Raw genomic sequence first — 13776 nt, 5'->3', positions numbered from 1 at the left:
ATGTGGTATGCGGCTGTGATGCATTATGCCATTCTGTTTTCTCTGATAAAAATAGCAGCAGCCACTGGGCATGGGATTAGGAGATCAAGTGCACCGGCGGGGGCTTTAGGTTACCAGCAGGATCCTGTGCATTATCAAAGTAAGAGGGGTGCCATGGGTAATAGTGGGAGGGCCATATTAATAAAAATGTGGTCCTGTTAAGGGGTCTTCTATTGTTTGTATGTATCTAGCCATCACATTGAAACTCAATATGTGAGCATGTAAAATTAATATGTAATCAAGCACATACCATAGTGGAAGAAGAATAGGTTTTCTGACCACTATTGCTGGATGTATGGTATTGGTATACATGGATTAATCTTGCACAGTGTATCACAGTCCATGTTTTGTGTCTCATAGAGGAGTGGCAATGTTGGATTATCGTTCTGTGAACTATTGTTATAGTATTATCATTACACAATATGAATCTCATATGACATAAAATTATGAGCTAACAGACATGTAAAGCAATTCGTGACATGACACCGTGGCTTCAAAATTTACATGATATCAACCTGCTTGAGGTCTATGAAAAGAGGGATTGTACCAAGTTTGCATCTCTACCACTGTGCATAGATTTGTAGAATAGCTTCTGTAGGTCGCAGCCTTCAGAAATGGAAAATAGGGGTGCCCAGTAAGGGTTCGAGATCATGATATACACGTTAGGTTTATAGAGTTAAGATAACCCATATTCATTAAAGCACACTGACTTGTATATGACACTAGAATAGTAAGACAGATAAAAGTATATTGTCCCAATCACATATATGTTTTGTCTTGTCAATTTATGATCTATACCTCTTCTCTCACACAAGTGGCGACTACAAGAGAGGTGTGTCCTCAGTGGGACTGCTTGGCAGAAACCTGTCAGTCTTAAGGTGAGTAAATGCACTAGTTGTGCATGTACACCTTGTGCTTTCCACCTGTGCCTAGCGTGCTGTGACCACACATTTCTACCACAATGGGGGAAATAATATAAAAAAGGAGATGATTGTCAACATATGAAACAAAAAAGGAAACTTAACAGAATGTAATAAATCATTTTGATCATAATATGTCCATGATGTTTTATCCATAGGTGGTGCACGAGCAGGTAAGACTTCCTCTTATCTGCATGCACATGACTGGTGCAATAAGGACAGACAGTTGGGGGTACCTTTGACTGTCCTGACGAAGGCCATAGACCCTCATACAAGGGATTTCTTGAAGGCTGAAACATGTTGGCAATGATAAGTTTTGATGATGTTCGAGTCATAGGCTCCCAGTAGCATCCTCTTGTTATTGTTTAGTAAAGCCCAATGTACCCAAGAATAAAAGAAATACACTGGTTTACACTGAGGATGATTTAGACAAGTATGGTTGAGACCACCATGTTAGTATCATCTTGTGTGGAGGATGAATAGCAAGCATATGTCTAGCTCTCGTATTGTGTGAGTCAATCTTACTATCCCATCCATGACTTCCTAATTGATCTACCATTACAAGTTTTGTGTGATAAACTGGCCTCTTTCTTTATCGATAAAATAATATTGATTTCAATCTTTTCAGTCAGGAGTCGATGGGGAAGGCAGGAGGGAGAACTCTCCCCCAGTGGAGGGAGCCTCCCTACATTCCATTTGCCTTTTATAAGAATATCAAGCCCTGGTACTACTATCTTCTACTAGATCCAAATGCCCTGAGGACCATTGTTCTATTAGGATTCTGAATTCTTTAAGCTTTACCATTGTTCTGGTAGTGGTCATGCTTCTTAATTCTGTCTTTTCAGCGCTGGTGGTCTCAAATGGTTGGAAAAAGAGTACAGTCAGGTTCCTTATGAAAAATTCTATGCTGGCCTTCAAGCTGGAATCCAGCTATCAACCTATATCTTCATTACCTGCTCCTGGAAAACTCTTTGAGAAATACCATGCTTAGTAATTGTATTATTTCCTGGAGGGCTCAGGGTTGCTGCATGTTAACCAGGTGGGGGTTTGACTGGGAATAGGAATATTATTCAACATTTACATGAGGCATCACTCTGGCCTAATTAGTTCATTTGGATTGTAAACATCGGTGATACACAGCTGATCTTCAGATTAGATCATTCACAAGAGGATCTTCAAGACATTATATGGTCATGTTTGCCAGTGTTACACAATTACAAAAATGCTTCAAGTAAATGTAGATGACTAGGATAGTAATTTCTGGTCCAAGTGATCCTTGTAATGACCGTTTTTGGCCTACTCAAACGAGATTTCCCTCCATTCGGTTAGCATTGCAAAAAAGCTTGGGCTTCTGCCTTGACAAGAACTTAATACTGGAGGGTCATTTTAAACCTGTTTCCTCAGAATGTTTCCATCAGCTGAGACTGCTAAAGATATTTTTTCCTTTTCTGCCACAGACCTTTGGAATGCTGATGATAGATGTCACAATCCTTTTAAGGCTGAAGTATGCAAATACCTGTTATCTTGGACCCTGACAAGCACAGGGAGAAAAAAGAAACCCACCTCCAAAGCAAGGCATACCATTACATGAAAATCAGGCTGGACCCTATCAAAACAGTTTGTACCAAAATCGAGAACATCTGCAAAAAAGCCCTACAGGAAAATATGTATTCTAAATCAGAATTTATGTATCTTCAACTGCCAAGCCCAAGAATGCCTGTGAGGGATGGGGTCCAGAAAAGACACAAGAATTTGAGGGATCCTCCCCAAGACCCATTCTATCCATCATAGGATCAGCCTGCAGAACCATTGTCCAAATATGTTGATTGCTTCCTTAAATGTTTAATTTATAGATCCACCTCGTATGTTGAGGATACGGGCAATTTGATTTCTGAGACGTAGGACCTCAATTTCAATCTGGATATTGAGACCGTCTCTTCCAATATGCCCCAGGCTGACGCTTTATAGGCAATTAAAAGTGTACTCATTGAGGAGGCTCCCGAGCTACCAAATTAGTTCATTCTGCAATGTCTGGATATTATATAAAATGAGAATTACTTTGAATTTGACGGCAACATCTATTAACAGAACAAAGAGGTAAGCATGGGGCGGTCTGTGCCCGAGTATGTCAAATATGTGCACAGGCTTATCTGAGAGGAAATACATTACTGATTAAATTGTCCTGTTCTTTGAGAACATCAGAAACTAGGCAAGAAACAAAAATTATATTTTTTTTATTAGGGAGGGAGATATGGATATCCTACAAAACTTTATGGAAAGGATAAATGCATGTGATGATAATCAGCCCCAATATCAGCAGTAAGAAAGTAAAGTTTCTGGATATCTAGATTTTTGAGGAAGACCGACGACTACAGGAACCTCTCTACCCCAAACTTACAGTTCAGAATACATTGCTCCACTTTGAGAGCTTCCACCCACGATGTCAACGTCAAGGAATTCCAGTTAGTCAATTTGGGGAGTCTACTGCAAGTGCATAAGTTCCTCCCTGAATGCGGAAACTCTGGAATTGTAAAGATAGCACTCGTAACTTACCTTTGTGAATACCAAAAAGTAGTAAAGTTAGAGTTTTGGTCTCAACTTAGACCAAAAGTGTAACTTTAACCATGTGAATCTGGCCCTTAATTTTCAGCCCACAGGACGTTTTTGATTTTTACTTTTTTGTTTCTTTATTTATACATACTTTACTAATCTTCTCAAACTATTTAATTTTCTAAGCTGCCACAAACCACCTGAGTAGGCATTGCATACCCCAGTGGGTCCATGGACCACGAGTTAAAAACTGCTTATCAAAATGAAGGAGTCAGTGCAAGAAAGTAGCTTTACAACAACAAGGGAGGAGCAGCTAATGACTGTGAGGCCCCATCAGTTTAATCAAGGCAATGTTTAGGAATTGCAAGCACAATGTATGGGTCTGAGTATTCCTTCATCCATGTTTCAGTGACAAAAGTGACCCCCATCACACTCAGTAAAACATATTTAACTCAGTTCCTTGACCTTCCATGCATGCCTTCCTACACTCGAGAATAGGAAATCTTCTGTATCAGCGAAAAACGACATCCTTCTATCACTTAATATTTTCACCTTGTAAGGGAACATAAGAATGTATTCAGAATTCTTTGATGATAGTGTCCTTTTCACCTCTTTGAATAACTACTACCCTCAATGAGCCTGCTATGTACACACTCCTTGTTTATATGTTATTCAGCAGTATAAGGTACTGATTTATATGTTTTGTTCATTGTCAACACACTTTCTGCTAATATTACAGAAGGATAACTGGGAGATATGTGCCTTTCCATATGTCAAGCTTTCCCTTTTGGAATCGTTTCAAAATGTGTATCTTCAAAGAGATTGAAATGCATGGCTTTTAATTAAAAAGTGAGCCTCTTTAATGCGTTCGAGCAAGTTAAGTTGCTTGGGACCAAAGAAACTTCGTTATATTAAAATTCTTGGCTACTTCGTGTACTTTACAATGCCCAATAGTTTCGTAAATGTCACCCTGTCGCCAGAATAGGATGCAATCCATTTTGTTTTCAATTAGGTCCATAAAACATAATTCTCTATTAGAGACATTGAAGGCAAATCCTGCCTTTGGATGGTGAGATAAAAACAGTCTTTCCTCCCTAGCCCATCTGTAGGGCTGCTAAAAAAGGAAGCTGAAACACAAACACACTGCTGTGCTTTTGTTCATGTTACACAGGAGATCTGCAGCTGCTCTTGCAGCTGTCATTATGCAAATATGAGACTTCCCCAATCAAAGGTTTGGCTGAAATGACAAGTAAGAAAATGGTCTCATATCATATCATTCTAATTATTTTCTCCTCATACCATCAAGATGCTTATTTCAATATTTAACTATTTAGTTAAACCCCAGTGTCACACGGTATAACGCCATGTAAAATAAGTGTCAGTTTTGCCGTTTAATTCTTTAAGATAGTTTATGATTATATCATTAGAACATATTCGAAAAAAGGTTGAATTGCACAGATAAAGTTCACATTTGAATGCACTGAAATGCACCAGTTAAAACCGGTAAAATCGAATAGTATAAGTTTTAACCAGTGAAGCAAAGTGATCGTGTCAATTTAGACTTGTATTAATATTCAGCAATTATAAAAAACATAAATATTTTTCAAAACCAATGAAAATCAAAATACTCTCTCTCTCTCTCTCTCTCACTCTCCTTGCTGTGTTTTGAAAAACTCCCCTAGCAAAAATGACATTAGATAAATCATGAATAACCCACAAAAGGCCCTAACTTTTTCGTAAAGAGCTGCATTAGGGGTGCAGACTGGCACTGACCCCCCAGACTTTTTGGTTATTCTTAGAAATTGGGTTTTTGGTTGGCAGTCAGGTTACCCCCTGTCCAAGCAAAAGCCCTCACTCTAGTCATGTAAGTCACACACACACACACTTTTCGACGCACAGCTTGTTCCGCGGCAAGAAAAACGCCGCACACCGACGCTGATCAACGCGACGCCTTCGGGACGACCGAAACTTTGACGCACGGCCTCACAAGGACAACGCCGCCCGACTTCCCAGGAGAAACCGACGCGACGCCTGCCGTGAGATCAAAACTTTGACGCACGGCCTCGCAAGGACAACGCCGCCCGACTCCGCAGGAGAAATCGATGCGACGCCTGCCGTGAGATCAAAACTTTGACGCACGGCCTCGCAAGGACAACACCGCCTGACTCCGCAGGAGAAATCGACGCAACGCCTGCCGTGAGATCGAAACTTCGACGCGCAGCCCCGCAGAACGACGCGCAGCCGGAAAACAAGCAGGAAAATCCACGCACAGACCCGGGACATCTGGTAATCCCCGCGACCCACAGAAAGAGACTGTCCGCGCGCCGGACAACGACGCACGACTTCCCCGCGTGGAAAATAACGCTGCAAGTCCGTGTGTGCTGGGGAGAAATCGACGCACACACCCTTTTTCCACGCACCTCTTCCTTTGTGGCCCTCTGAGGAGATTTTCCACCAGAAACCAGGTACTTTGTGTTTGAAAGAGACTTTGTTTACTTTCTAAAGACTTAAGACACTTTATATCACTTTTCAGTGATATCTTTACAAATTCATATTGCAACTTTGATCGTTTTGACCTGAAGATACCCAGATAAATATTATATATTTTTCTAAACACTGTGTGGTGTATTTTTGTGGTGTTATGCTATGGTGTTGTATGATTTATTGCACAAATGCTTTACACATTGCCTTCTAAGTTAAGCCTGACTGCTCGTGCCAAGCTACTGGGGGTGAGCACAGGCTGATTTTGGATTGCGTGTGACTTACCCTGACTAGAGTGAGGGTTCTTGCTTGGACAGAGGGCAACCTGACTGCCAACCAAAAACCCCATTTCTAACATTGGTGATCAGCGGTGAGGATAGGACTTGTGTTTGTGCAGTGACATACAGTAGCTAAGTATTTCACTACCTACCCACAGTTGAAGGTCAACTTGATTTTTCATCTTTTTTGTCTTTTGGTTCTCTGATGTCCTCCTGGATATACTATTGATATTTTTGGACTTGGGATTTTGGTTCTTGCTGGCAAAATCTTACCAGAATGGGATTGTGTACCTACTCATTCTTTGTTCGTACTGACCACCTCACTAAGGCTGACCTAAGGAAGCTTTGCAGAAAATGGGGCCTTCCTGTAGCAAGGAGATCTACTAAGGCGGAGATGCTACATCACTACATAGTCTGGGGGGAGGAAAGATGGGCAGAGAGAGAGGCAGCAAGAAACCAAATGACCAAGTACCCTTCAGATGAGGAGGAGGACTACGCACCTGAGGAGGAAGACTACTCAGATTTGGACAGTGACCCAGAAATAGATGAATGGCTCCGAGGTCAACAATTAGAGGAGTATCTTGCAGAGGTTGAGGCAAAAAGACTCTTAGCCCTGGAAGAAGAAAAGATTGCAGCTCAAGAGCTGAGCTGTAAAGAGCTGAAACTGGAGGCCGGAAGGGCTGAGTCCAGTTCAGATGGTGGCAGCAAAAATCTTGCATCTAGTACTGCTGAAGAAGGGCACAAGCCCAGAGATGTGGTGCCCAACTTGAAGAAGGGAGTTGACACACCCCAGGCGGTTCAAGGGTATGAGGTAGTTCCCGTTATGCACAGGGTCCTTGAGAAGGATTGGGGAACTGGCACAGGGAGTCATATTCCTACTGGGGGGAGGGACACTTTACTGACTCTAGCAGAGAGTGACAGAGAAAAGGGTTCCCCCCTGGTGGACGTCCTGGATATAGAGTGTAGAGACATCCCAGAAGAGTATGGGTTGAGTGTCAGGGACAGACAGATACTGTCTCACCAGTCTCAGGAGGGTGAGGTAGAGTGCTTTTCCAAGGTTGAGTTACTGGGTGGTTGGGTGAAGGGTACTGTGGTTAATACATGTGAAGGGCAGAATGATGTAATTGCTGGAGAGCATATGTCTGGTCCTTATTTTCCAGAGCTACGCCAACACCAGGTGGAGTGTGAGTTATCTGACCCCAGGGAACTTACAATGGAGGCAGACTTCTGGGTGAGTACCAGAGAGTCTGAAGAGGCATTTGGGGGTGCTCCTGAAGGGAGTGGTCTAGGTGGTTCCCAACCAAGTGAGGTGGGAAAGGATTGTAGTGTCCCAGGTAGGTCCAGGTCCTAGAGGGTTCCATGAGGGAACACCAGGAGGGAAGCCTAGCCTGTACCGTAGGGCCACCTTTTGAGGGAAGCCCCGCAGTGTCAGAAGAACTTGGGGGGGTGACTGTAGCCAGCATCCCAACAGTTCTGGTGTCTGGCAGTACCCCTCCTAGTGAGGGGGTGCAGAAGTCCAGACATAGGGTTGAGAGGGGGTGGCAGACCCCAGTGGAGGACCTTGAGAGTCAGGGGACAGCTCTGAGAGCAGAGCCCCCCAGGAATGACCCAGGTGAAACCGTTTCCGGTTTGGGGGAAACCCAGACTCTGCCGGATGGGCAGAGGTCGGGAGACCTGCGCCAACCAGACTCTTGTGTGGCCCTTGGGGACGGTGTGTCCCTTGTGGGGGGTGAGAGTGCCCCCCAGGAAGTCCTGGCATGCCAGGCAAAGATTCAACCTCAGGGTGGTGACCCTGGGTTGGATACCCAGGTTCAGAGGTTAAACTCTGACCTGGTGGGAGGTAGATGTGCCTCCCAAGAAGTCCTGCTGTGCCAGGCAATTGTCCAACCTCAGGGTGTTGACGTTGGGTTGGATGACCAGGTTCAGAGGTTAAACTCTGACCTGGTGGGGGGTAGGTGTGCCCCCCAGAAAAGTCCTGGCGTGCCAGGCAATTGCCCAACCGCAGGGTGGTGACCCTGGGTTGGGGAACCAGGCTCAGAGGTTAAACTCTGACCTGGTGGGAGGTAGGTGTGCCTCCCTGGAAGTCCTGGTGTACCAGGCAGTTGTCCAACCTCAGGGTGCTGACTCTGGGTTGGATAACCGGGCTCAGAGGTTAAACTCTGACCTGGTGGGGGGTAGGTGTGCCCCCCAGAAAGACCTGGCGTGCCAGGCAATTGTTCAACCTCAGGGTGGTGACCCTGGGTTGGAGATCCAGGTTCAGAGGTTAACCTCCGACCTGGTCGGAGGTAGGTGTGCCTCCCAGAAAGTCCTGGTGTGCCAGGCAGTTGCCCAACCTCAGGGTGGTGACCCTAGGTTGGAGAACCAGGTCCAGAGGTTAAACTCTGACCTGGTGGAGGGTCAGGGTGCCCTCCAGGAAGTCCTGGCGTGCCAGGCAATTGTTCAACTTCAGGGTGGTGACTCTGAGTCGAATGGCAAAGTTCAGAGGTTAAACTCTGACCTGGTGGAGGGTCAGTGTGCCCTCCAGGAAGTCCTGGCGTGCCAGGCAATTGTTCAACTTCAGGGTGGTGACTCTGAGTTGAATGGTCAGGTGCAGAGGTTAAACTCTGACCTGGTGGGGGATAGGTGTGCCTCCCAGGAAGTCCTGGTTTGCCAGGCAGTGATCCAGTCTGAGGGTACAGACCCTGGGCTGGATGACCAGGTTCAGGGTGTCCCCCCGGACCTGGAGGGAGGGGCTACTGATAACAGTGCCCCTACCATGTTGTCTTCTGAGGAGGCCACTCCTAGTTGGAGGGTACTGGACCCCAGAAGGGAGGGCAGGGAGAGGGAAGCCTCACCCCGGGCCCTAGTCCAACCTGAAGGTACAGACCCCAGGTTGGAGGGCCAGTTGTAGGTTAACAGCCCTGCACTGGTGGAGGAATGGTACAGGGCGACTTCTGTAAGCACCCTGACCATGTTGGACTCTGGGGGTACCGCTCCAGGAGGGAGGGTACAGAGCCCCAGAGGGGAGGACCGGGTTCAGGCTGTCATCCCTGACCTGGTGGAAGGGAGAGTGGTTAAAGGGTGCCCAGCACCTGGGGCTACCGCCCCCCACTCTCCACAGCCACAGTGGTTGGAGAGCTTTGAGAGGCCTGGGGTCTGGCTCTCATCCCTGGCAGCTGTCAGTAATCACTGTGGCTTGCTGTCCGTGTGGACAGAGTTATCCCTGGGGAGGGGACAAGTGTCACACCCCGGGGGTGGAGTGGGCAACACCACTGTGTTGGTCATGGTGGTACTATCCTGCTCCTGGGATACATCTGTGAGCAAAGTAAAGTTAGGTGCTGCACAGATGGGATCCGCAGGTAAGGAGAAAGGTTCCCCATGGGTTGGCTTAGTGGGCCCTGAGAGTATGGACAGAGGGATCCAATTGGAGTCAGGAAGGCGAAGAACTGGAGCATGCCCCTGCTGTTGTGGGCCTGGGTCCTTGTTCTGTCGCCTCAAACAGGGAAGTACATCCGGATAGTGATTGTTCTCCCCTGGCTTTAGGCTGGTAGGGGGTCATGTTGGACCTGGCTTTTTGACAGGGACATCCCCAAACTTTTTGCCTCCTTCCTCCTATTTTTTCTGACCTGTTGTTGTTGGCTTTTGACCTCTGGGCACTTTACCGCTGCTAACCAGTGCTAAAGTGCATATGCTCTCTGTATAAATTGTACTACTGATTGGTTTATCCATGATTGACTATTTAATTTACTTGTAAGTCCCTGGTAGAGTGCACTACATGTGCCTAGGGCAGGTAGATTAAATGCTACTAGTGGGCCTGCAGCACTGGTTGTGCCACCCACCACAGTAGCCCCTTAACCCTGCCTCAGGCCTGCCATTGCAAAGCCTGTGTGTGCAGTTTCACTGCCACTTCGACTTGGCATTTAAAAGTACTTGCCAAGCCTAGAACTCCCCTTTTTCTACATATAAGTCATCCCTAATGTGTGCCCTAGGTAACCCCTAGAGCAGGGTGCTGTGTAGGTAAAAGGCAGGACATGTACCTGTGTAGTTATATGTCCTGGTAGTGTAAAACTCCTAAATTCGTTTTTACACTACTGTGAGGCCTGCTCCCTTCATAGGCTAACATTGGGGCTGCCCTCATACACTGTTGAAGTGGCAGCTGCTGATCTGAAAGGAGCAGGAAGGTCATATTTAGTATGGCCAGAATGGTAATATAAAGTCCTGCTGACTGGTGAAGTCGGATTTAATATTACTATTCTATAAATGCCACTTTTAGAAAGTGAGCATTTCTTTGCACTAAAATTTTGTTGTGCCCTTCAATCCACGTCTGGCTAGGTTTAGTTGACAGCTCCTTGTGCATTCACTCAGACACACCCCAAACACAGGGTACTCAGCCTCACTTGCATACATCTGCATTTTGAATGGGTCTTCCTGGGCTGGGAGGGTGGAGGGCCTGCTCTCACACAAAGGACTGCCACACCCCCTACTGGGACTCTGGCAGGCAGGATTGAACTGAAAGGGGGCTTGGTGCATTTCTTAGACACTCTTTGAAGTCACCCCCACTTCAAAGGCACAACTTAGTATAAAACAGGGCCTCTGCCCTACCTCATCAGACACTTGCTGGAGAAGAAACCTGAACCAGAAACTACATCCTGCCAAGAAGAACTGCCTGGCTGCTCAAAGGACTCACCTGTCTGCTTTTCTACAAAGGACTGCTGCCTTGCTGTTGGCCTGCTGCCTTGCTGAACTCTTGCCTGGCTGTAAAAGTGCTCTCCAAGGGCTTGGATAGAGCTTGCCTCCTGTTCCGTGAAGTCTCAGGACCAAAAAGACTTCTCTCTTCCTCTTGGACGCTCCGTGCGCCGAACTTTTCGACGCACAGCTTGTTCCGCGGCAAGAAAAACGCCGCACACCGACGCTGATCAACGCGACGCCTTCGGGACGACCGAAACTTTGATGCACGGCCTCGCAAGGACAACGCCGCCCGACTTCCCAGGAGAAATCGACGCGACGCGACGCGACGCCTGCCGTGAGATCAAAACTTTGACGCACGGCCTAGCAAGGACAACGCCGCCCGACTCCGCAGGAGAAATCGACGCGACGCCTGCCGTGAGATCGAAACTTCGACGCGCAGCCCCGCAGAACGACGCGCAGCCGGAAAACAAGCAGGAAAATCCACGCACAGACCCGGGACATCTGGTAATCCCCGCGACCCACAGAAAGAGACTGTCCGCGCGCCAGAAAACGACGCACGACTTCCCCGCGTTGAAAATAACGACGCAAGTCCGTGTGTGCTGGGGAGAAATCGACGCACACACCCTTTTTCCACGCACCTCTTCCTTTGTGGCCCACTGAGGAGATTTTCCACCAGAAACCAGGTACTTTGTGTTTGAAAGAGACTTTGTTTACTTTCTAAAGACTTAAGACACTTTATATCACTTTTCAGTGATATCTTTACAAATTCATATTGCAACTTTGATCGTTTTGACCTGAAGATACCCAGATAAATATTATATATTTTTCTAAACACTGTGTGGTGTATTTTTGTGGTGTTATGCTATGGTGTTGTATGATTTATTGCACAAATGCTTTACACATTGCCTTCTAAGTTAAGCCTGACTGCTCGTGCCAAGCTACCGGGGGGTGAGCACAGGCTGATTTTGGATTGTGTGTGACTTACCCTGACTAGAGTGAGGGTTCTTGCTTGGACAGAGGGCAACCTGACTGCCAACCAAAAACCCCATTTCTAACACTAGGCCTTAAAGCACAACCTTTAAAACATGTTCTCTGGGATATATGAATGGCTTAGTACTGATTGTATCTGGTTATTTCAGCAATGTCAATCTGTGACCTTTGAATGTTTATTGTTAGACCTGGCAGCCTTAGGGTGGTCACCCTATGTTTTTGCACAGGGGACATGGCCATTGCACCAAGTGCCATTTATGGGGGCCCATTTCAGGGCCTCCTATGGCACCTTAAAAAATAAAGTAATATACTTACCTGTAATTACCTGGATGGGGTCCCCCATCCTCCGCTGGTCTTCTCGTGTGGGTGGGGGTGTCCCTGAGGCCTGGAGAGGGTACCTGAGGGCTTACTTCATGGTGTTTCACTATACAAATAGGCCCACAGGTCCCCTAATGCCTGCCCTGACCTAGGCGTTTGACCCCTCCTCCCTCCCGTGCACCATTTTTGCACGGGAGTATAAATATGGCATTAAAGCCATAGAGTCATTTTTTGCAAGGGACCTTGCATCTCATTGAGGCAAGGTAGGTTTCCACGTCCAAAAAATGGCTAACTCCATAAATTTGGCGCTAGACGGGTCTAGCGCCAAAGTATAAATATGGAGTTAGTTTTGCCCCGAATTAAAGTAAAAAAAATGACACTAATTTGGTGCAAATATGCCCCTAAATGCTACTAGTGGGCCTTCAGCACTGATTGTGTCACCCACATAAGTAGCCCCTTAATCATGTCTCAGGCCTGCCATTGCAAGGCCTTTGTGTGCAGTTTCACTGCCAATTCAACTTGGCATTTAAAAGTACTTGCCAAGCCTTAAACTCCCCTTTTTTTACATATAAGTCAATCCTAAGGTAGGCCCTAGGTAACCCATAGGGCAGGGTGCTATTTAGATAAAAGGAAGGACATAGACCTATGTAGTTTATATGTCCTGGTAGTGTAAAGCTCCTAAATTTGTTTTTCACTGCTGTGAGGCCTGCTTGTTTCATAGGCTAACATTAAAGCTACTCTCATACACTGTTTGAGTGGTAGAATCTGATCTTAAAGGAGTAACAGGGTCATATTTAGTATGGCCAGAATGGTAATACAAAACCCTTCTGACTGAGAAGTTGGATTTAACATTTCTATTTTAGAAATGCCACTTTTAGAAAGTGAGCATTTCTCTGCACTTAAATCTTTCTGTGGCTTATAATCCACGTCTGGCTAGGCTAGTTGACAGCTCTGTTGTGCATTTCACTCAGACAACCACAAACACAGGATGCTCAGTTAGACCTGCACACATCTGCATACTGAATGGGTCTTCTTGGGCTGGGGGGGTGGAGGGCATGACACTTACATGTCAAAAGACAGTGGCCTGCCCTCACACAATGGACTGTCAAATCCCCTACTGGGACCCTGGTAGACAGTATGCAACTGAATGGGAACCTTGTGCACTTCTATCCCACTCTTTGAAGTCTCCCCCATTTCAAAGGCACATTTGGGTATTTAAACCGGATCTCTGACCCTACCAACTCAGGCACTTCTTGACAAGATACCTACTGGGAAAGAAACTCTGAACCAGAACCTGCAGCCTGCTAAGAGGAGCTGCCTGGCTGCCCAAAGGACTCACCTGACTGCTTTGCTGTGAAGGACTGCTGCCTTGCCGTTGCCCTGCTGCCTTGCAGCCTTCTGGCTGTATTGAGAAGTGGTCTCCAAGGGCTTGGATTGAGCTTGCCTCCTGTTTCCTGAAATCTCAGGGCCAAAAAAACTTCATCTCTGCAAAGAACTCCTTGTGCTGCAAAATTCAATGCACAATCTCCTGG

The sequence above is a fragment of the Pleurodeles waltl genome, chromosome 9, assembly GCF_031143425.1.
Source record: "Pleurodeles waltl isolate 20211129_DDA chromosome 9, aPleWal1.hap1.20221129, whole genome shotgun sequence".
Taxonomy (NCBI): Eukaryota; Metazoa; Chordata; class Amphibia; order Caudata; family Salamandridae; genus Pleurodeles; species Pleurodeles waltl.
Note: the sequence above shows the minus strand (reverse complement) of the source record.